The sequence below is a fragment of the Myotis myotis genome, unplaced genomic scaffold (genome assembly GCF_014108235.1).
Source record: "Myotis myotis isolate mMyoMyo1 unplaced genomic scaffold, mMyoMyo1.p scaffold_m19_p_18, whole genome shotgun sequence".
NCBI classification, from domain to species: Eukaryota; Metazoa; Chordata; class Mammalia; order Chiroptera; family Vespertilionidae; genus Myotis; species Myotis myotis.
In genome coordinates, this window is record NW_023416322.1 from 8,120,809 (window position 1) to 8,141,891 (window position 21,083).

General features: G+C 56.0%; 1 protein-coding gene across 4 annotated transcripts in view; it reads right to left on the reverse strand.

Moving 5' to 3' along the window:
- Positions 1-21,083, reverse strand: part of LRRN2 (leucine rich repeat neuronal 2) — a 60,177-nt gene that overhangs the window by 8,142 nt on the left and 30,952 nt on the right. Inside the window, exons 2-4 of one of the 4 annotated variants that reach the window (XM_036344619.1) lie at positions 7,042-7,392; positions 2,313-2,430; positions 1,101-1,318 (exon numbers count right to left, since the gene is read on the reverse strand). The gene's annotated coding sequence lies outside the window, so the exon portion shown is untranslated. The remainder of the gene's footprint in view (positions 1-1,100; positions 1,319-2,312; positions 2,431-7,041; positions 7,393-21,083) is intronic. The other 3 variants (XM_036344621.1, XM_036344620.1, XM_036344622.1) reach the window with 3 other exon arrangements.

Genomic DNA, 21,083 nt, shown 5'->3' on the forward strand with positions numbered 1-21,083 from the left:
CCTGACCAGGGCCAGGGATCGAGCCTGCAACCAAGGTAGTCACCTTGACCGGAACTGAACCCGGGACCCTTCAGTCCGCAGGCCAGTGCTCTAACCACCGAGCCAAACGAAATAGGGCCAGTTTCATCCTTTAAACCCAGATTTCCCTTCCTTTTCCATCACAGCCGGGGACACGGTCTTTGGAAACTTTAGGAAATGCCAGAACTTCAGACTTGAAATTCACCCAATTCATCCTTGTGTTCCCTGAGGGCTCTGGCTTCTCAGGGTCTCATGCGTCATCAGCCTTCTCCAGGAAGGGAGACCGAGTCCTCTTTCTCGTTCCATAGTTCCCATATCGGAAAATTGCTCTACGCCTGAGGGCCCTGCTCTGGCTGGATCCGTGGCCTGGGCCCGTGAGTGCCAGGCTGCCTCGAGGCAGGGAGATGGCAGGCTGAACTCCTGGCCCTGTGCGCCCCTGTGACTCCCTTCCCCGCAGCCCTGCTGGGTCCTGGCCAGTATCTGCTGCAGCGCTGCTCACCCCCTTTCTGCTCACCCCCCCTCCCGGTCTTCTCCTTAGGGCTCTGGGGCACTGGGCCAAGGACAGGCCCACAGGTGGTCAGGAAGGCGGGCCCAGCCTCACTTCTAACCGCCCCCAATGCCTCCACCTGCTTGTCTCAGAGGCTCCTCACACTCAACGTGCCCAATCCCAGCATCTTCTCCATCTTCTCCCACCAAACCTGCTCTTGCTTCTTCAGCCCCATCTCTCTCAGGCAGCACCCCTGCCATGCGCCTCCACGGCTGCAAACGTCTGCCATCTTGACCCTTCCCTTTCCTCCCTCTCCACCCCCCCTCCCACCCGTGCTCTTTGGTCTCTCTTCCTCACCCTTAAGTGAGCCTCTCCTGCCCAGACACCCTGTGCTCCCACTAAACCAGACTTGCTACTTCCTTTCACCCCTTGGGCATCTCAGGCCGCCTGCAAAGCAGCTTCAACTACCGAGCTCCTCTTCAGCCATCAAACCCCCTCCTAAATGCCCCCTCCTCCGAGGTGCTTTCCCCAGTCCCCTCGAGAAGGGTGGTTACCCCTCCCCTCCCACCGCAGGCCCAGAGACCCTGGGACAGACCTCCACACAGCACCGTTCTCGCCGTCAGGCTGCAGGTGTGCCGTCCTGGCCAGGCTGCGGGCCCCTCGAGGAAACGATGCTCCGCTATTGATTTCTGTCTCTTCAGAGTGCGGTGCAGGGCAGACCTCCCCTGCAGGGGCGGGGCGTGCTCTACTGCCGTGAACTGTGAAGGGCAGCCCATTAGTGGGCCACGAAAACAGTTGAAAGTGGGTCACAATCTGCATTTTAAAAACAGAAATGAAAATAGAAACATCAGAGTGCATTGTGTGTAGCTAGAGTAAACATAGCTGAGAAGTCCCCCCTATTTTCCACACACACACACACACACACACACACATGCACACGCGCACACACGCGCATGCACACGCACACACCCGCGTGCACACTGTACAGGGACGTGATGAAAAGGCATGCGCGTTTGGCCTTGGGTTGCAGCTACAAAAGCTGGAAAACCATTGTTCCACTGAGCATCCCCCTCTTGGTAAGTGAGTCCCTTCAGCTCTGGTTGACACCAGGGCAGGGATGCAGAGAGCGAAGCCCCAGAGGAAGATGCGCCGTCCCTGGGCGCCTCCTCCCTGCTGGGGTCTCTATGTGCTGGCTGCACCCCGCAACCTGGGAGGAGGCACTTTTTAGGACAGAAACTCCAAGCTCAGTGGCCAGCCCAAGACCCACAGCGAAGTGTGGAGAGCCAGGATTTGGGCTGGGTGTGTTTCACTGGCAGCCCTCTCTCCTGTGATTCTGGTGCCAGAAGCTGACTTCCAAGAGTAAATGTTTGGGGGGCGGGGGGTGGGTCTTGGAGGAGAGCAGGGAGGAAAACTGGGGGCATCTCCTGGGGAAAGAGGAGGTGTCTGGTGTCCTTCCCTCCCCTCCCCTCCTCTCTGGAGAGGCGTCAGGGTTCCAGTAAAAACCCCTCCTGGGCCAGGAGCGAAGGGGCTTGTCTGGGCATAGCGCTGTCCCCAGGTCTCCTGGCCGGCCCGGCAGAGGGTGGTAGAGCTCTGGGCCTGGGAGGCAGCCTGTCCGGCTATTTCTGAGTTAGGAGTGGAGGGTGCCAGTCCTTCTGTCTGGTCGCACTGCACCGAAAGGACTGCAGGGAGTGGAGCCATCCTGCCCGCGTGGAGAGCAGTACCCGGCAGGTCCCACCGCCAGGCGCTGCCAGACTTTTGCTCCACCCCTCCCTCTCCTGTGCCCCAACATCCCTCCGTCATAAACTACCTGTTTACTTGTCTGTCTGTCTCCCCCACCAGACTGTGGGCCCCTCAGGGGAAGGGACTATTCTCCAAGTGGCCAGTTCCTCCAACCGTCTGGCACATCGTAGGAGCTCAGAAAACATCTGTGGAAGCAGGAAAGAAAGGCAAGGAAGGGAGGGCAGGGAGAGAGGAGGGGCTGGATGTTCAGAGCTCCCGAAGACCAGGGGGCTTGGCATCTGGGCTCAGGCCCCTTCTGCCTCCTTCATCACCAACTGGCAGGAGACACAATGGCACCCAGAGCCCAGCTTCCTCAGGCCCGCGTCCTGCCCCTGCCCCTGCCCCTGCCCATGGCTCTGGCCGCTGCTCAGCCACTTGAGCCCTTCCCTCAGGGAGAAAAGGCGCTTCTCTCTGACTCAGTTTCTGCTTCTGGATTCAACAGGATCCTCTGATGATGCTCACCCTTCCAGAGCTCTCTCAGGCTCCCCTCTGGCCAAATCCTGTGGATTCTACGCCCCCCCACCCCCCGCCCACGCCCTCTGCCCCGCGAGGACTAGGCTAGTGGTTCCCATGTGAATCCTGGTGCTGGCTCTTGGCCTTGGGCATCCTCATTCAGGTGCTCCTGCCTCATGGGGGGATGTCCATAAGTGCCTGGAGCTCAGTAGAGCCCCTTCCCTTTCATCTTCTCTGTTTGCTGAGGCACCATCCCTGGCTTCTAGACCACCAGACAGACACTGGAAGGGGGAAGAGGTCCCTCCGGCAGAGCCTAAATGTCCCAGCTTGACAGCATTCCACCCTGGCCAGTCAGAAGCCAGAGGGGCAGCCACGCCCAGATCCGTGAGCCCTCCAGCCTCCTTCCCTATAATCCCCCTTGTTCTTTCAAGAATCAGGTGGGGGTGTGGGGCAGACCCAGTAGCATTCTCAAAAGGCTCCCTTGGGAAGCCAGGGCCCCAGGACATCCCTTTGGGCACAGTGGGTTCCTAGGAGCTAGATGCAAGGGCAGGGGGAGCCTTCAGAGAGGTGCAAGCAATACTCCGCTGCCCCAGTGCCTTTGCACATGCAGGGCCCTTGCCTAGAAGTTCGCTTTCTCATGTGTGTAATGTCTTCCCATCTCTGAAATCTCAGTTTATACTGCACCTCTCAGAAGCTGTCCCTGACCACAGCTATCACCAATTAACCAGTCCCTCGCCCCTTCCCGCATCCTCTAAGAATCCAATCCAGTATGATGCTCATCTCTTCTCTCAGACTGTGAGCTGCTCCAGAACTAAAGGGAAGCACCATAAATCTTCCAGTCTTGTTTGAGGTGAATGGGGGAGATCGATGGGGCTGGAGGTGCGTTGGGTTTCTCTCTCCAGTATTTGTGCACAGAGGGAGGGACCCCCAGGGCATGGGGGTGGAGCTGGGGGGAGATGTTGGGGACAGGATTGGGGGCCTGGATGGCTGAGGAGAATGGGCAGTGGATCAAATGGGGAGGCCAGTTAAACAAGGAGAAAGGCTGAACGTCTTCTAACGGAAAAGGAAAATGAAATGAGAATGAAAATTGATGAGGCGGAGAGAGAAGGAGACTCGTTTCATCAGCAGGTTTGCCAGATGAAGCCCAGAGATAAATCGCTGGCGGAAGGAGCCTGGTGTCTGCCGGGCTCAGCGCCTGCTCCCTCTGTCAGCTGTCTCAGGCAGCCTGCGAGATGAATGGCTGCAGCTGAGGCCTGCAGCAGCCCCTCCCAACCGCCTCCCTTCTGACTGCGGGGAGAATGGCTGTCATCCCTCACCTCCTCCTGCAGGCCTGCCCTGGCCACTTGTTCACCTGGTCCCCTGCCTTTGGTCCCCTCTCCAATCCCGCTGACCTCTCCCTCAGTAGCCCCTCCTCCACCTCCCCTCCCCAGGTGGGCCCAGGCCTAGGGGAAGCTCTGTCCACCTTCTGCACCCCTCAGCCTGCTTCTCTGAAGCCAGAGGGGGAGGCAGAGGCCAGGACACAGGCCTGGGTTTTGTCTGGGCTTCGGGACCGACTGGGAACATGTCCTCTCATTTCTCCAGGCCTTGGCTCCTCACCCAGATAATGAGAGGGCTGGGCCCGAGCAGCGGGCAGTTCTAACACGGTGGTTCCTGGGCCCTGGCATCAGCATCACCTGCAAACTTGTTAGAAATGCGGGTTCTCGGACCCAGCCCCTCCCGACTCAGACTCTCTGAGGGAGGGGCCAGTGGCCTAGGTTTGCCCAAGCCCTCCAGCTGCTCCCATTTGAGATAATGGCCAAGCTGAGATTAGAATTATGTATATGTATGTGTATATGTATGTGTATGTGTGTGTGTGTGTGTGTATATATATGTGTGTGTGTATGTATATATATATAATGAGTTTCTTATCATTATCCTGACAGTTAAGACTAGAGTTTCCAGAACCCCCCTCACCTCCACTGTGCACACAATGAGCATTCCCCGAGCCCTGATTGGATGCTGGTGTGATGCGGGTGTGGGGGTACAAGGTTATGGGGAGGGCAGGCAGGAAGGCACAGATAAAAAACCGCTCTGCCACAGCATTGTAGCGGGCGTCACAGGCACTTATCAAGGGCAATGGGCACAAGGGAGGAGGGAACACACTTCTGCTTCAGGTGGGAAGTTGGGCAAAAAAATCAGAGCAACGTCATTGAATTGCACACTAAACGTGGATGAATTTGATGGAATGCAAATTCACAACTTCACTAAAGCTGTTTTAAAAAAACCACCAGGGAAGTGCTGCCTGAGTCAGCAGGTCAGCAGGCGCACAGATGGCGGAAGGCGCTGTGCGCATATTGGAGGCAGCCTGGGTAAAACGCAGGGCATGAATTCCAAGGTGGCTGCCCCCAGGTCCCGTGTGCGTGATGTGGGGAGGAGGCTGGAGCAGCGCGCCAGAGCTGAGTGGCCTGGACACGGTGGTGCAGGCAGAGGGCCGCCAACGGGCGCATGGAGGGCAGTGACCACTATAGCCATCAACGCTCATAATCCGTCAGGAGTGGATGCTCCTTGCAATTTAAATTCTTCCGTATCCACCATCCTATGTGATTCTCACAATAGCCCCGCAAGGTCTGAGGTGCCGTTACTCCCATTTCAATGGAAAGGATTTTAAAATGAATTGCCCAAGATCACACAGCCAGAGAGTAATGGGGCCGGGGCTAGAAGGTAGAGTGTGATGCCAAGTCTAGGCCTTCTCTCCCAGGGGGACAGCAGTAGTGACCATGGTAGCCACTGACGGAGGACGGAGCCAGGCCTTGGGCTGGGGCCTGCCCTGAGTGGCTGCACTGAATGCTCACAACAACACTGACATGGGGTGACTGGCCCATGTCACAGGTGTGAGATGCTCAAGGATGCGCAGCTGGTCGAGCCAGGACTCCAGCTTGGTGGTGGCTGGTGCCGAAGCCTGTGCTCTAAATCCTGACCCCACGTCACCCTCCTGCAGCGCCCCCTGCCCAGCTCTCCTCGGGCCTGGAATGGGACTGGGAGACTGTCAGCTGACTTCTCATTCAAACTCCCTGAGTCTGGGCCAACCCAAGAGAAAGAGACTGGCCCCGGGCCTAAGCCGAGCAGTCCTTCCTCGGGGGAGGGCCCACCCCAATCTGGCCTAGAGGCTCCCTCTCCCCGAGTTGGTCCCCACCTCCTGAGCCCAGCACCACCACCCCCACCCTGGGGGCGGGGTGGGGACCCGCGGCGGAGCCGAGTCTGGTGGCTGGAAACGCTTCCACCCACGATCAATAACAGGCATAATTCAGTGCCTGCAGCAAGTACAAAGGAGTGGAGGTTAAATCAATATTGAGAAGTCTCGAAATTAAACTAATTAAGAGCAAGCCTTAATGGTTTGTACTGTCTGGGAACAGAGAGGACGAAAGGCCCAACTGCATTTCATGATTCTGCCTCAGCATCTTGGTGACCGGGGAAGCAGAAGATGACACGTGCTCCCAGCTCCCTGTCTTGCAGGAGAGGGGAGCGCCTCGTCCTCGGTGGTGAGAGATGGGGAGGAGGAAATGGACGGGATGGGGCACAGGTGCAAACTGCACGTGTGGAAGGCCACTGGCTTGGGTCAGGGAGGGTCTGGTTGACCTGTGACCTCTCCTCCCCCAAAGATATATTGAAGCCCTAACTCCCAGTACATGTGAATGTGACCTTCATTTGGAAATGGGGTCTTTGCAGATGGGATCGTTAAGACGAGGTCGTCCCTAACCCAGCGGTTCTCAACCTGTGGATCTCGACCCCTTTGGCGGTCGAACGGCCCTTTCACAGGGGTCGCCTAAGACCATCCTGCATATCAGATATTTGCATTACGATTCATAACAGTAGCAACATTACAGTTATGAAGTAGCAACGAAAATAATTTTATGGTTGGGGGTCACCACAACATGAGGAGCTGTATTTAAAGGGCCAGAAGGTTGAGAACCACTGCCCTAACCCATGACTGGCGTCCGTATGAAAGGAGGGAAGTTTGGATGCAGACACACAGGCACCGGGAGAATCATGTGGGGATAGAGGTGGAGATGGGAGGGCTGCAGCTGCAAGCTGAGGGGAGTAGCCAGGAGGGAGTCTCCCCTACAGCTTTCAGAGGGAGCCTGGTCTGATGGATGCCCTGACTCCAGACTTCTGACCTCAGAGCTGTGAGACAACGGATTTCCGGTATTTAAGCCTCGTGGATTGTAGTGCTTTGTGTATGGCAACCCTAGGACATGAGCACAGGGATCCTGGGTTCGAGTTCCACGCTGCACAGTGAAGCTGTGCCAGCTGGGCAAGATGCTTACCCTCCAGGAGCCTCAGTTTTCTCCTCCGAGAAGTGGGGACAGGAGTCTTTTGCACAGAGATGCGGCACAGATACAGGAAAGCACGAGTGTGAAATATGTACGATGAGCTGCACGTGCTACGAAACATCACCTGGCTTGTTGCTAGTGGGAAGAATCTGGGAGGGATTCGGGAGCCATCGTCAGACGGGCAGGAAGCTCCCGGCAGCTCACAGGGCTGGTCTAAGCTCCAGTCAGACCACAGGCGTGGGGTGTCTTTGCGTCTTTAGAGATATATATATGTACACGAGGGTATTTTATTGTTGTTCTCAACAGGGATTTTATTTGCTGCCCACGTGGCCCAGGTTTTCTCATCTGTAAAACAAAAGGGTTGGGCAACGTTATTTTAAAGGTATTTTTCAGCATCATTCTCTGGGCTTATTTATATACTAAAAAACAAAAAAGTCTTAGCAGCCCGACCTTTTCCTTGGTCCTCCCTCCTTAGCCCAGTAGCCCAGAACAATTCAGAGGGACGCCAGCTAAGCACAGGCTTTGCATCGCTCTGTCCCCTGTCGCCTGGGTTAAGGGAGGGGCCACTTCCCCTCTGTCCTCCCTCAAGAGTGTACCCGGTATGAAAGGACAGGAAACCACATAGGCAGCAAGTAAAAGCCCTATCGATCATGAGAAGGCTGGCATCCCAAGTCCAGTGGCTCCCAGGTCTGCTCATCCCAAATAAACCTTCCCAATGACCCTCTCGCACTGACTCCAGGGGCCGGGCCTGGCAGTGGAACAGGGTGGCTGAGCGTGAGCTGCAGCGCGCAGTCCGGCATCTTCCAGGCTCCGGGGGTGAAGGCTCTCGGTGGCCTCAGCATTTCGGAAGGAGCTGCGCCTTGCAACCGTGGGGTTCTCTGGTGGGAAGACCGAACTTCCGGTTTATGTGACAACCAACACTTTCCCAGGTGGGCATCAGTGGGCGGATAAGCACCTGCCTGCACATCGCCCTCAGAGGGTGACGTCAGCAGTGTCACCACGATGACCACCTGCACAACGCATCACCTGGTGACCCCACCTGCAGCCCATCATCTCTATCAATAGCACCAGACCCACTGTTGCCGCTGTCCTCAGCTGTGACCACCAGGACCCTGTGCTCACTGCCATCGAAAACTCGGAATGCCCTCCACTAGCATCATTGTCTTTTCCATCCACTCCACAGTCCGAGTCCTCACAAGCACCCCGATAAGCCAAATAAAGGGTATACGGCTTCATTGCTGCGACACGCACGGCATCTCAACCGGATGTGGTTTCTGCCGTTGGGAAATGGACACGACGCGAGGACCCCCTCTATAACGCGAACACGAGAACAGTGGATGTGCCTGGGCGCCGAGGGCCACAGTAAATAAACAAAGCGTGCACTTGGAGGTGGAGGGCATACACGGAGAGCACCTGGTGGGAGGGGCCTGGGGCTTAGAGGGCGTGGCCGGGGGAGTTCCACATTTTGCTTGGGGGTGATAAAAATGAGAATCGCTGCCCCTGTCCCTCTCCAGACCAATTCAGCCAATCTCTGGGGACTTGGCATTTAAAACACACACAAAACTCTCCAGGATTTCTTTGTATGTAAATTTTATATCAAAAGAAAAAAAAACCCCTGTAAAACAAAATTAAAGTCCATAGTTACGCATACTGAAGAATTTAGAATGACGTGTACTGATGTCTGCAATTTACTTGGAAATGCACCCAAAATAAGATGGATTGAGGGACAGATGGAGGATGTGATAACGCAAGTCTAGGAAAAGGTTAATGGTAGGGTCTGGTAGATGGTGGGCATATTGTTGCTCACTGTAAAATTCTTTCAACTTTGCTGTATATTTGAAAATTTGCATACAATGTTAGTGAAAAAATCCCCCAAATGGTTTTAATGGGAAGCCTGGACTGAGAGCCACTGCATCTGAAGGAAAAATTCAGAAATTGCAATCCTCTGTCCTCCACCCTCCACGTGTGAAAGCACATACTCCTTCCATCCAGCCAATCAGACTGGTCCAGTGCGTCCCTCCCTTCCCCGGTGGAGGCAGGCATAGACAGTGTATTTGTAAAGTGCCCCTGGAGGGGGGCTGCTCCTCTCAGATCCTGGGCTGGGGAGATGAGACACACAGCTGCCCCAGGGACCTGCCACAGCCATACCAGTTGGCCAGCTCTGCTTTGCTCAAATGCCCCCATTGCCACCCTGAGTCTCCCTTTGCAAGGTTCAGGCTCAGCATTCCTAGTGAGGATAAAGCCTTTCCCAGGAAATCAGAGCCTGCCTGATTGTGTGTGTGTGTGTGTGTGTGTGTGTGTGTGTGTGTGTGTGTGTGTGTACATGCAGGATATGGGGTGGACACTGTGGGCAGGGGCCACCCCCACGCCTCATCTGTATGTTCCTCCACACCCGCTGGCCCTGTCTGTCGGGGGTGCCATGGCAACACCGTGCTCTTTAAACACAGGAGTTTGTGCTGCCATCGCAGAGCGGCATTGGGCAATTTAATTAAGGAGCTGGCAGCAGACAAACTTTGGGAGTTAAAGGCATTTTATTAAATCCCATTGTATTACGCAGCTCAGCTCCTCCAGGAGCTGAGGAGTGGGGCGCACAGAGGAGAAAGTGCTGGGGTTTTCTCTTCTCCACTTTCCCTGGCCTCTCTCCTGCTCCAGGAAAGCATTCCCTGAGTGTGGAGGGGCCCCAGCTGTGAGTGCCTGCTCCCCGGCCCAAGCATTAGGCCTTGGGCTCGTCCGCAGGCAGCAGTCTGGGGATCTAGTCACCAGCATTGACCCCACGTGTCAGGGTTCACAGAGTTATTATCCCGGCCAGGCCCCCAACCCTCGCTTCAGCATCCACAGCAGCACGTTTTACGTTGGCACCAAGCGCAGCCTTCCCCTGCCTGGCCTCGTTGAGTCCTCCTCCCCCGTGGAGTAGGAAGGCGGCATTCTCATCACAGACTGGGACCCCGAGGCTTACAGTGACTGTCTGAGACCAAGGAAGGGGTCTGTAGCAGAGGCGTGGTTCACACCAGCGCCCGGCCACCTCCTAGGGCTGGTGACATTCTCTTATCTCATCCTGAGAATGGCTTCCACTCCAGTCCCCAGCCAGGCAAACATTCCCCGCATGAAGCCGGGGGGAGAGATGGGGGTGGGGGGTGGGGAGGCGGGGGGCTCTCCCTGGCACTCACTCCTAACCCCCCAGGCCTAGCATGTGCATGTGAAAGGTCACACCCAGGCCCCAAGGACTGGCCAGCACACACAAAGGCCCAGCCTCTCTTCCTGGCCGCCACAGGCAAGTGTCTGGCTGGGGCCTGAAGCCAAGTCCATCTCCCCTGAGTACCAGGGTCAGGAAACCAGATGACATGCCATAGGACACTGTGGCTGGGTGTGGGGGAGAACTTCCTGGGTAAGAGAGAGGGTGAAACCGAAAAGGCATGACTTGCCAAGAAACCACCCGTCACCTAACCTGCCCTCAATGGAGCTGGGCTGTGGGAGGCCACCCCAGGCTCCTACCCTCCGGCTGGCGAAGCGTCTTTGGGCTCCATGACCCTGAGACTCAGCTCCCACCTTTGGGAGTCCCTCCTTTGTGCCCAAGTGCAGGGAGCCCCCACCCCCTGCAGTTGTGGAGAGGCGCTGTCCTCCAGGGCTGCAGTCCTGGCCCAGCTGGGCCTCCTGTCTCCCCGGGGCCAGCCTGGCCTGAGGGGAGAGCCCAGGCTTGGAGCGGTGCCAGCAGGAGGCCAAGCGCCTCCACTCTGCAAACACGGAGCCTCACACGGCCCACGGCCTCGCATGAGGAAGACAGGGTGCCTGCCCCAGACCTGTGCTGGGGACCCACCTCTTGGGCTCAGTCCCTTCCATTCTAAAATGGGGCTGTGGACTGGATAAACAAAAATAAAAATAAATAAAATGGGGGCAATGACATATGCCTCGTATAGCTAAAATAGATGCAAAAGATAGCTAATTTCATTAAGGGCTTATTCTCTGCCGGGACTTGCCACTCACTATCTCTTTTCATCCTCATAACAACTCACATTACCCCTACTGTGCGGATGAAGAAACTGAGGCTAAGTTAAGCCTCATGCCCAAGGCCAGACAGCTAGTAAGGGCAACAATCCCACATTCTCTCTCTCGCTCTCTCTCTCCCGCTCTCTCTCGGCATGCATGTGTGTGCATGTATAGCATGTGTGTATCTGTGCATGTGTGTGTGTAGCATGTGTGTATCTGCATGAGCAAGTGTGAATGTGTGTATCTGTGCACAAGTGTGTGTGTGTGTGTGTGTGTGTGTGTGTGTGTGTGTTGGGCGGCCTGGCAGAGGCAGAGAGGCACCATGCCCGGCCATGTGAACCAGCTTGGAGGGGAGCGAATTGGGAGACTGTACTTTGCCAGTGCTTGTTCTCCTGGGCACTAGGCCTGGGTGGCGCCAGCCTGGTTTCCCAGGGAACTAACAGGGGAACACTCTCCTCTGTAATAATGATAAAAACAGTAGTAATTAACAGGCCTATAGCTAATATTTCCCTCGCGCCTCTGTCCCCAGACCTCCAAACTCTGGGTAAACAGCGAACCTACTGGCTTTATGGCCACACCCCTAGGCCTGCGAAGCCTTAGGACTTGCCCCATTTTCTGTCCCCTGCAGCTGGGAGGCCAGTGCGGGTGCGCACTTCAGACCCACCTGTGCCAGGTGCTGCCCTTCAGGCGCCAGGGACAGAGCTGGGCAGCTGTCTTGGGTCCTCTCCTCCCACTTCTCAGGATCACCCTGGGCCCGGGAGCAGCAGAGTAAGGAAGGGAGGGAGCGAGGTGTCAGCTGCCTTTGCCCCTCAACCCCTGGGCTCCCCAGCCGGCCAGCCCTGCCTCAGGGAGAATGCCCTGCTTCTGCAGCCCGTGGGGCCACGTGTGGCCGGCGGGTCTGGTCCCTGCAGAGGACAGCTGACGGCTTTCTCTGGTCCCAGCCAGGAGTCATTACACTCCACATGTCTAATTTAAACAAGCGATTAGGCAGCTCTATTAGGATCGCCCGTGCTTCCCACCTGGGACAGACAGAACTTCCCGAGGTGGCTGGTGGGAGGGAGGTGACCGCAGCAACCGCCTCCTCCCTCCCAAGCTTTTCCCAGAGAGTTCAGTGTAAGGGGCAGCATCCCGGGTCCTGAGAGCCAGCCTCCTGAGCGGCGTGAAGCAGGACCGATCTTCAGACAGAGCCCACGCCCCACTGTCCGGGCAGCCCACCCACACTCTGGCAGGAAGGACCGTAAGCAATTTAAATGGACAGACTCTCTTGTGGCCGGTGGCTTCAACCTCCCCCCACACCCCTGAAAAGCAATGACTGGGTGTGAGTTCTAGTCCTCTGCTTTCTCCCAAAGCTGTGGGACAAGGAGGGGCGGGGGAGGCACGGCCAGGACTGGCCCTTCGTAAGCGCATTCCCCCAACACGTCCAGAGAGCGGGAGAGCGCGCCTACATATCCCTACAGGCGGGGTGAGGAGTGGGAACAAGCGCAGTTGTGTGCAAACACGTTTGTGAGTGAGCCTGTGTCATGCGGGTGAGTCTTTCTGGAGAGAAGGCCCAGAGCTTGCATCAAATGTCCCTCAGCCAGTTCTGAACATGATGGGTGGTCGCCTTCCATAAAGGGGACTCTCTTTCAGAAGCCAGTGGTGGATGTTGGGGACTGGACTCTGCCTGCTTGAAGAGGGGGCTTAGGATGGGTTTGGGGGACACTGAGGCAGACTATGACAGGCAGGACTGTGGCTGCCCCCAATACCGAGGCGGCCCCCAAGTTCCTTCCTCATCACCTCATTTTCCTGATTGTGACAGCTCCGTACCTACTGTTTCCTGTCACCCCGTGACAGCCTTCTGACGATGAAGGCGGCGTCAATGTCACCTAAATTCCCCCAGAAGCCCGGGGGCTAGACACAGACCAGGCTCAGGAAGCTGGGAACTAAATGCTCTACAGGGCAGAGTGGAAGGAACAGCCTTTAGATTATGAAGACCCTAGTTCAAGGCCTGCTTCTGTCTCTTACCAGCTGTGTGACCTTAACCAAATGACTCACCTGCTCTGGGTGTCAGTTACTCTGTCTGTAACATGGGACGTTCTCACAGGGTTATGTGGACGATGAAGCGACGTCATGCTGAGAGACTGGCATGGGCCTGCACACAGCAAGAGCTCAGTGAGTGCGTTCTGGCTCCAGCAGGATGGGGCGGGGCGTGTACCCCTCTAGCTCTGAGCTGCACCCCGGCAGGACCAGAGAAAAGGTTGCTTGGTGAGAGGTGAATGCGGCCGGAAGCCATTTCCCCTACACTGGTGACCGACATCTCCCAGTCCTCCAGGCGCACCCGGGCCCCTCTCCTCCTTGAAGCTCCCCTTACACTGCTCTTTCCTGACATCCCACAGTTCCCGTCAGAGCTCCCATCCGTCTCCTGCCGCCTCCACTCGGTCTCTCTCTGATGAGAGGGCTCACCGGCTCACCTTGATCAAAGAGCAGACCCTCAGCTGCTCCAGCAGCTGCCCCCACCCCATTCTGCCCACCCTCCCCGGCCTGGCCTCCTCTTCCCTCCCCTGACCTGTGCAGGAACTGGCTGCTCTCGGGGCACTTTCAGGCCTTTGAGCTTGTAGCTCTGCAATGTACTTCCATTCTCCAAGTTGAGAGCTTTTAATTATCCTCCAAGTGTCAGCTCCGTTGTCATCTCCTTGGTGACACCTGGCCTCCCTCCTGCTCCCGCAGCACCTACCCGAGCTTAGCAGGAGCCACGGAGGGACCGCCTGCCTCCCTAGGCTGAGCTTCTCCAGCAGGGGCCGAGCCTGCTCCATCGGCTGCCCTCTGCCTTGCACGGGGCCTGGCACATGGGGGGTGCTCAGTACATGTGGGCTGGGGTGAAGGGGCAAATGGCGTGGTTGCCCATGGCTGGCAGTGGGGTCCCCTTTCACAGAAGGCTTCTTGTAAAGGTGGCAGTCCCCCGTCACCGGCGGCTAAATTGGGTCCTGCTGGAGTTTGATCCAACCCTGTCCAGGCTAGATGAGCAGGAATCCCATCTGGATTCTACACATGGCCACTCCCAGCCACCGGGCCAAGGCTGACAGAGGGCTTGCCGGTCACCTAGAACCTTCCCTGCCTTGCACCTGCACGGGGAGGAAGAAGGAGAGGATGGGGAGGGGGGAGGAAGGGAATTCACAATTGTGAGCTGGCAGTGTTGGGTCTCGCTCAGTGGGACCGGCATCCTTAACGGATTTCACAGATGAGGACACCGAGCTCCAAGGGGACGGACTTGCCCAGAGCCATGTAAGAAGTTGCAGAGCTCAACACTGGAACCGGGTTGGTCCAGCTCTAGAATGAGAGTTCTTTTTTTTTCTTTACAGGGGTGGGGAACTTTTTTTCTGCCAACGGCCACTTGGATATTTATAACATTATTTGTGAGCCATACAAAATTATCAACTCAAAAATTAGCCTGCTCTATTTGGTCAAACATTTAACTAACTCACCCCGAATGCCTTGGCAGGGCCAGACCACATGATTTTGAGGCCTGCAGGCCACACGCTCCCCACCCCTGCTTTACAAGATGCTGCCTTCGGGGTTTGTGTGTGTGTGTGTGTGTGTGTGTGTGTGTGTGTGTGAGTGAGAGAGAGAGAGAGAGAGAGAGAGAGAGAGAGAGAGAGAGAGAGATTTTCTTTCACTGATGATGAAGACAGAATGGATGGAGGATGGCTTGAATCAGCTGCCAAGGTGGCTTTCCTCCAGCCTGTCTGGATGGTGCCAGAAGATGCGCCCTGGGGTTTAGGTTGTGTTCACAAGGCAACCCTCTGAGCAGGCATCCCCACCTGAGGAATGGCTATTTCAGCCAAGTGAGTTCCTCCTTTAACTCAGTTAACAACCCGGGGCCTTTATCCGCCTATGTTTCTGTCTGACCATGATTGGTTACTTGTGCTACTTGGCCAAAGCCTCGACCCCAAAGGGGTGAGGAAGAAGATGGAAAAAGTGAGGGGAGGGAAGGAGGAAGCCCTCCATGGTGAGAGGAGCGGTAAGGGAGAGTGGGGGGCGGACTTCAGACAGAAGGGGGCCAGGCTGCTCAGACTGGACCAGCCCATCTCATCAGGGACTTGAGTGCCTTTATTTCTGATCAGAAATATATGGCCTGAAAAAACCTGAGACTTATTTCTGTGATTTTCTGATGTGCTTTTTCTTTAGTTTTTAGTGAATGTTCCTTTCCAAACAAACTACTTTTGTTTCTGTTGAAACTGAGAGGAACTAGGAATGGTAGGCACCTGCAGTACAGCCCCTCAGGGGTAGCAGCCGGCAGCACACGTGGGAGGACAGGAAAGAGGACGGGGGACAGAGGACGGGGAGAGGGGAGGACCAGCGATCACATCCAGAAAGGAACATGGCTGTGAAGAAGGTGGGATTTCCTCCCCCACGGGAGCTGTTTCAGGCCCCAGGTGAGATTCCTGGACCACCCGGAGCACCTATATTCTGAGTGGGGTTCTGCGGCAACTTTTACAGCAGCTTCCTGTGAGGTGTTGTGAGGGTGGCAGGAGTGGGCAAGGAGGTGCCCGCGGGTGGCCTGCAGAGAGGAAGCCTCTGGCTCCATGTGGGAAAGGAGCAAGGAGGCAAAGAGAGGTTGGAAAGTTAAGGGGGAAAGGCCTCAAGGAGCCTGGTGAGGCAGGGTTAATGGTTCCTTTCCTTCAAGAGCGAAGCCATACCCCGTTGCATGAGTAAAACACTCCGCGATTATAAAAGACGGTTCCACAGTGTATTAGGAGCCACCACCCTGTTACCCCTCCGTCAGCCACCACCAGGGTGACTGATGACTTATCAGAAGCCACTGTGACATTTCCAAATGAGATGTTTTGATAGAGGTGCCATTCAACAGGGCCAAAAAGCCAGCTAGACTCCGAATGTCAATGAGGAACATCTGTCACCTTTGTCTCACCTGTTTAAAGGGGTCTTGTCTGACAACAAGGCCTTCTGCAGGAGGGAGTGGGGAGGAGAGGGAGGTGTACTGGAAGATGGGCGAGTGAGAGGACAGGGGAGGGCTGCCTAGAACAGTAAACATCAGGGTGATATCCGACAAAGTGATGGGTCCTTTTCCCCATGGGTGCTGGGGGTGGAGTCCTTTGGATAAGAATTTCCTGAGACTTGCATGGGAGAATGAGTGATTTTTATTTGTGTGGAATGATATCCCTGGGTTTCTCTTAGTCCAGTTATCGAGGAGGTGCAGCTGGGGTTTCAGTACAGCGAGAAGCAAAGCCAGGGTCCAGAGTTTCCATTCCATGTTGCAGACTAATCACAGCCCATCTATCCATTGTGTGTGAGGTCCTCATGGCCATGGGCCACGTGGGCGAATGCAGGAGAGCCCAGACGTACAAGTCCCAAGAGTCCCAAGAACAGCAAGGGCAAGCCAGGGAGCTCTTGTGTTCAGGGGATTACATATCCCAAATTTCTTGCCCTTGCAGTGGCTACACCCATTCTGGCCAATGACCTTTGTTCTCAGGGGTGACTGACAGCAAGCACCTTCCCTAAGTCACCCCAACTTTACTGGGCATGCGTCTATCTCCCCTTTGTTGAGCCCCTGGGGAGTGTAAAGTTGTAGCTTCCTGGCGAAGCTGCCCAAACAACCTGCCTATAATATCTGGCTTTCCCTCTGCTCCCTCCTATTATTAATAAGTAGGTTAATGACAGCAGTATCGGGGGCAGCAGACACCAGGTGCGATGGCTCTCACAGTGACTCAGCAGAACGGAGCCGCAGCAAGAAGAAAGGCCTGTGCTGTCCGGTGTGGTGGCCCTGAGGTGGCCCTGGAGCACTTGGAATGTGCCCCGTCCAAGCCGAGACGTGCTGTAATGTAAATGCACACCAGCTGGGAAGGCTTGACACAGAAAAGGAATGCAAACTATCTCACTAAGAACTCTGTTATGCTGATCACATTTGAAAAGACAATGTTCTGGATATATTGGGTTCAATAACGCTATTACTTTTTACTTTTTAAATGTGACTGCTGAAATACTGAAATCACATACGTGGTTTGCATTACATTTCTACTGCACAGTTTTAGTATAGACCCATGGTCGGCAAACTGCGGCTCGCGAGCCACATGCGGCTCTTTGGCCCCTTGAGTGTGGCTCTTCCTAAGCCTTAGGAGTACCCTAATTAAGTTAATAACAATGTACCTACCTATATAGATTAAGTTTAAAAAATTTGGCTCTCAAAAGAAATTTCAATCGTCGTACTGTTGATATTTGGCTCTGTTGACCAATGAGTTTGCCGACCACTGGTATAGACTATGGATCGGAAAGAGGTAGGTTCGAGTCCCAGCTCCACCCCTATTCAAGGACTCTTCATTGAGTCCCTTAAGCTCCCCGAGCCTCAATGTTCTCATCGTGTCCAATGTGGAAATACGGTCCTGGTTGGGTGGCTCAGTTGGCTGGAGCGTCGTCCTGGGCACCAAAGGGTGGTGGGTTCAATTCCCGGTCAGGACACATACCCAGGTTTCAGGTTTGATTTCCAGTTGGGGTGCTGTATGGGAGGCAACTGATTGATGTTCCTCACACTGATGTCTGTCTGTCTGTCTCTCTTCCTCTCTCTAAAATCATTTCTTAAATGTGAAAATATGGTGTGTTCTTGTGAGATTGTTGTGAGGATTGAACACAGTGACACATGGAAAATACCTGGCATGATACCAGCAGATGGATGACCAGGGACTGCCAGCCAGTCCTCCTCCCTCCCCTCTTTCCTGGGAGCCATCACTAACCTCACCACTAACTAACTTCGTGCTTAGCTGTTCTCCTGGCCCTCTGTGAGAATTTGAGAAACTATTGCCTCTTTGTAGATACCGATTCTCTCAACTGTAAAATGAAGGGATTGGGGCAGATGACTTCTGAGTTCCCCCAAAAGCTATATGGTCCTTAATCTGAATCACTTCGGTGAGCCTGGGCTTCCTCACCTGAATTATGGAGAGGGGTGAGTACTGTAGCAATATTGGCCTGAACAGAGAGGGGGCACCCTTGGTGCTCCTGCCCTCCTCATGGCATAGACCCACTGCCATTAGTGTCGGAAACCTGGGCCATGAGCGGCTGAGTGAGCCTCGGCGAGGAAAGTGCTTAATCATGAATTGTGTCTCGAGAAAGTGGAGGAAACCTTAAAACCTTTGGCCAGGAGCATGCGGCATTGCCTAACCCCTGAGGAAATTAACATCTCTCCTACAGAGCTTGTCCCTGTCCCAGCTTCTGTCCCAGCTTCTTCCCAGGCCAGTGCAGTGGGGATGGAGGTCGGGCTCACCTGGGAGACTGAGGCAGGAAGAGGATGCTGGTAGCAACCTAAAGACCTGGGGTCAGCCCATCAGCAGGGTGGGCGTGATATGTCTGAGCAGAGAACCTGTATGGGGAGAGGGAAAGCGGGTGGGGGTGGGGGGGTGGGGAGCAGAAGGAGGGTTGCGTGACTGCACACCACTTCTCACATCCATGCGGCCCTGTATGCGGAAGAAGGTTCCCAGGCCCATGGGAAGCAGCGGGGCTTGTGGGAAGAACGCCCTGTGATGAGGAGCCAGCCACACTGGAAGGGCTGCTTTCTCTTCTTTAGTGACCAGAGGCAGGTACATGAGGACGAGCTCTCAGCGCTGTGAGGGGAACAGGCACTACCGAGGCGAGGCTGTGGACCCAACCTCCCAGCACCTTCCCTCGGGTCAGGCCGAGGTGGGAGATGAGGCAGCCAGTGGCGGCAGACACGGGTGGGGGAACCTGAGGCAGGTGGCCCAGCTAAAGTGACCGAAGGCAAGAGAGCCGTGGGGCAACAATTCAAGGCTAACTGCTGGGGTAGGGGTGGGTGGGCCGGGGGCAGACAATGGGGGAAATGCAAAGAGAAGGTTGAGAGGAGCAGCCATTGTGCCTTCTGTCAGGAGATGGGGGAGGCGGGTCTGGGCAGGACACAGATGAAGCTGGGCCTCTCCCAGGGCTGCCCTCCCTGGTGGGTAAGTCTCAGCTGCCGGATCCCACTGCCCGAGAGCTGGAAGCCCGAGAGGTGACCCAGTCCAACGGCCCGGGAGGCTGAGGCTCTAAACAAGGGAATCCCTTCCTCCGCAATTCCAAGTTCCGTGTGCTTTCCACCTTCCCATGCCTCGGGTTAGTGCTCCCACCAAACGGGGCTGGCACCGGAGATGAGGTGCCATGGCGCCATGAGGGCACACCGCAATGCCCCCTGTGCGCCCATGCGGGCGTTATTCCAGGGCTCACACAGGGCACCCGGCGCCTGTCCGCTGATTGGCAAACACCCGCACCTGCACAGCCTCATTACCACGCAGTGGTCACCACCGCCTTCACTCCATGCCTCTGACCAAGGCCAGGGGTGGAACAAGAGGCTCAGGGCCTCCCAGTGCCGCGGTGCGGGCGGCAGGCCTGGACCCAGGCTGCTGCTGACCAGGTGGGGGCCTTTCTGCCGGCCATGCTGCCTCCCAAGCATGTGGCAGGGCAGCACCTGGAGCTGGGATGACGTCCTGCCAGTCACAAAAGGCAGAGATGGAGGCACCAGCCCCAAGGCCCTGGCCTCAGGACTGGGACCCAGCGAAGGGATTTGTGGAGGCCACAGCCCGAACCAATGGCAAAGCCAGGACAAGAGCTCGGAGTCCTGATTCCAAATGCAGCTCCTCCAACTGGGGACCCAGGGCTGCAAAGCTTTGCACTTGGAGACCACTATGGGGTCCTCGAGGACAGGGCTGGTCTTATCTCTGCGTCCTAGCATCCTGCATGGTCCCAGCACACAGCTGCTGTGACGAACACACGAATGATGTGTGAATTAATGAATCAAACCGAACTAATTATAAATGAGGCTGCGAGCAGGATGGTGTGGTAGAAGAACAGGGACTGGGACTCAGGACTCTGCCTTCTCCTCTCCTGCTTCAGTGAGTGCACCAGGCCCTGTGCTGGGTGCAAGCCGTGGGCAAGCGAGGGAAGAAGTGTCCCAGGAGAGAAGGGACGTTAAGCAATAGTGAGGAAGCACGATGTGCGGCATGTCCTGCCCAGCCTGGACCTTTGTGTGACCCAGAGCAAGTCCATGGCCTCTCCAGGCCTCAGTTAGTTCAGTAGGAGCTGGGGACAGACCAGATGATCTGCACTCCGCACACTGCCCCCCATGACCGGCATGTGGTGGGCATGCAGCCCCGCCCCGCTGCAGAGCACTGTGGGAGGTGGGAGGAGGCAAGGCCAGGCAGAGGCACCCTGGTCCCAGGGAGGCAGACAGCCACTCCTGGAAGCTGGGTCCGCAGAGACAGCGCAGTCAGAGGTAACTGGCTGTGACAGAGGAGCGAGCCAGTAGTCAATTCCATTCAATAACCCCTGATTGCCAGGGAGCCCTGTAAACAGCAGGCTTCCCCGGGGGCCCGAGGCGCACTCTGCTTCCCTCCCTCCTGCCAGCACCTGCTTTGCTCTGTTCAACCCAGCCCCTTGCCAGCTTGAAAATGGAAGGTGGGCAGCCAAGGGCTACGTGCCCCCTGGCAGGCGGGGGCATAGGCCATGGGGCAGGGGGAGGAGGAGGGAGCCGGAATCACTTAGCCCTCATTAGTCCAAATTAAAATCAGGAGTGAGATGACAGTTACAATTTGCAGTGGGCTAACTGTTTTCCCTCAGAAGCTGCGCTTTGCAGACTGGGGAAATTAATTGTTTCAAGTCCCAGGTGGATTCCCTTTGGCAAGGCCGCTCTGCCTCCTCCTGGACTGGCCCTCCACCTCTTCAGCACCCCTCAGGCCAGCCACCCAGCCACAGGCTTCTGTCCTCTGGGGTCCTCAGGCAGGGAGAGACTGAGGGTCTGGGGTCCTGGTGGGAGGAGGGGACAGCACTGGCAGAGATGCAGGGTTAGGAAGCAGCTGGTCAGAAGGTGCAGCTTCAGAAGCAGCAGTGAAACTGCCAGGAGGGGGCGCTCTAGCCTGCGGGTGTCCCTGCCTAATAGCCTCCCATCTGCCCAGCTGAGGGGTGGGCTCTGGAAAGCCTCCTTGGACTTGTCAGAAGTTCCCATTTCCACAGAGCATCTGAGAGTCACTGCAACATTCACTCATTCATTCATTCACTCATTCAACAAACACCAATGCCTACTG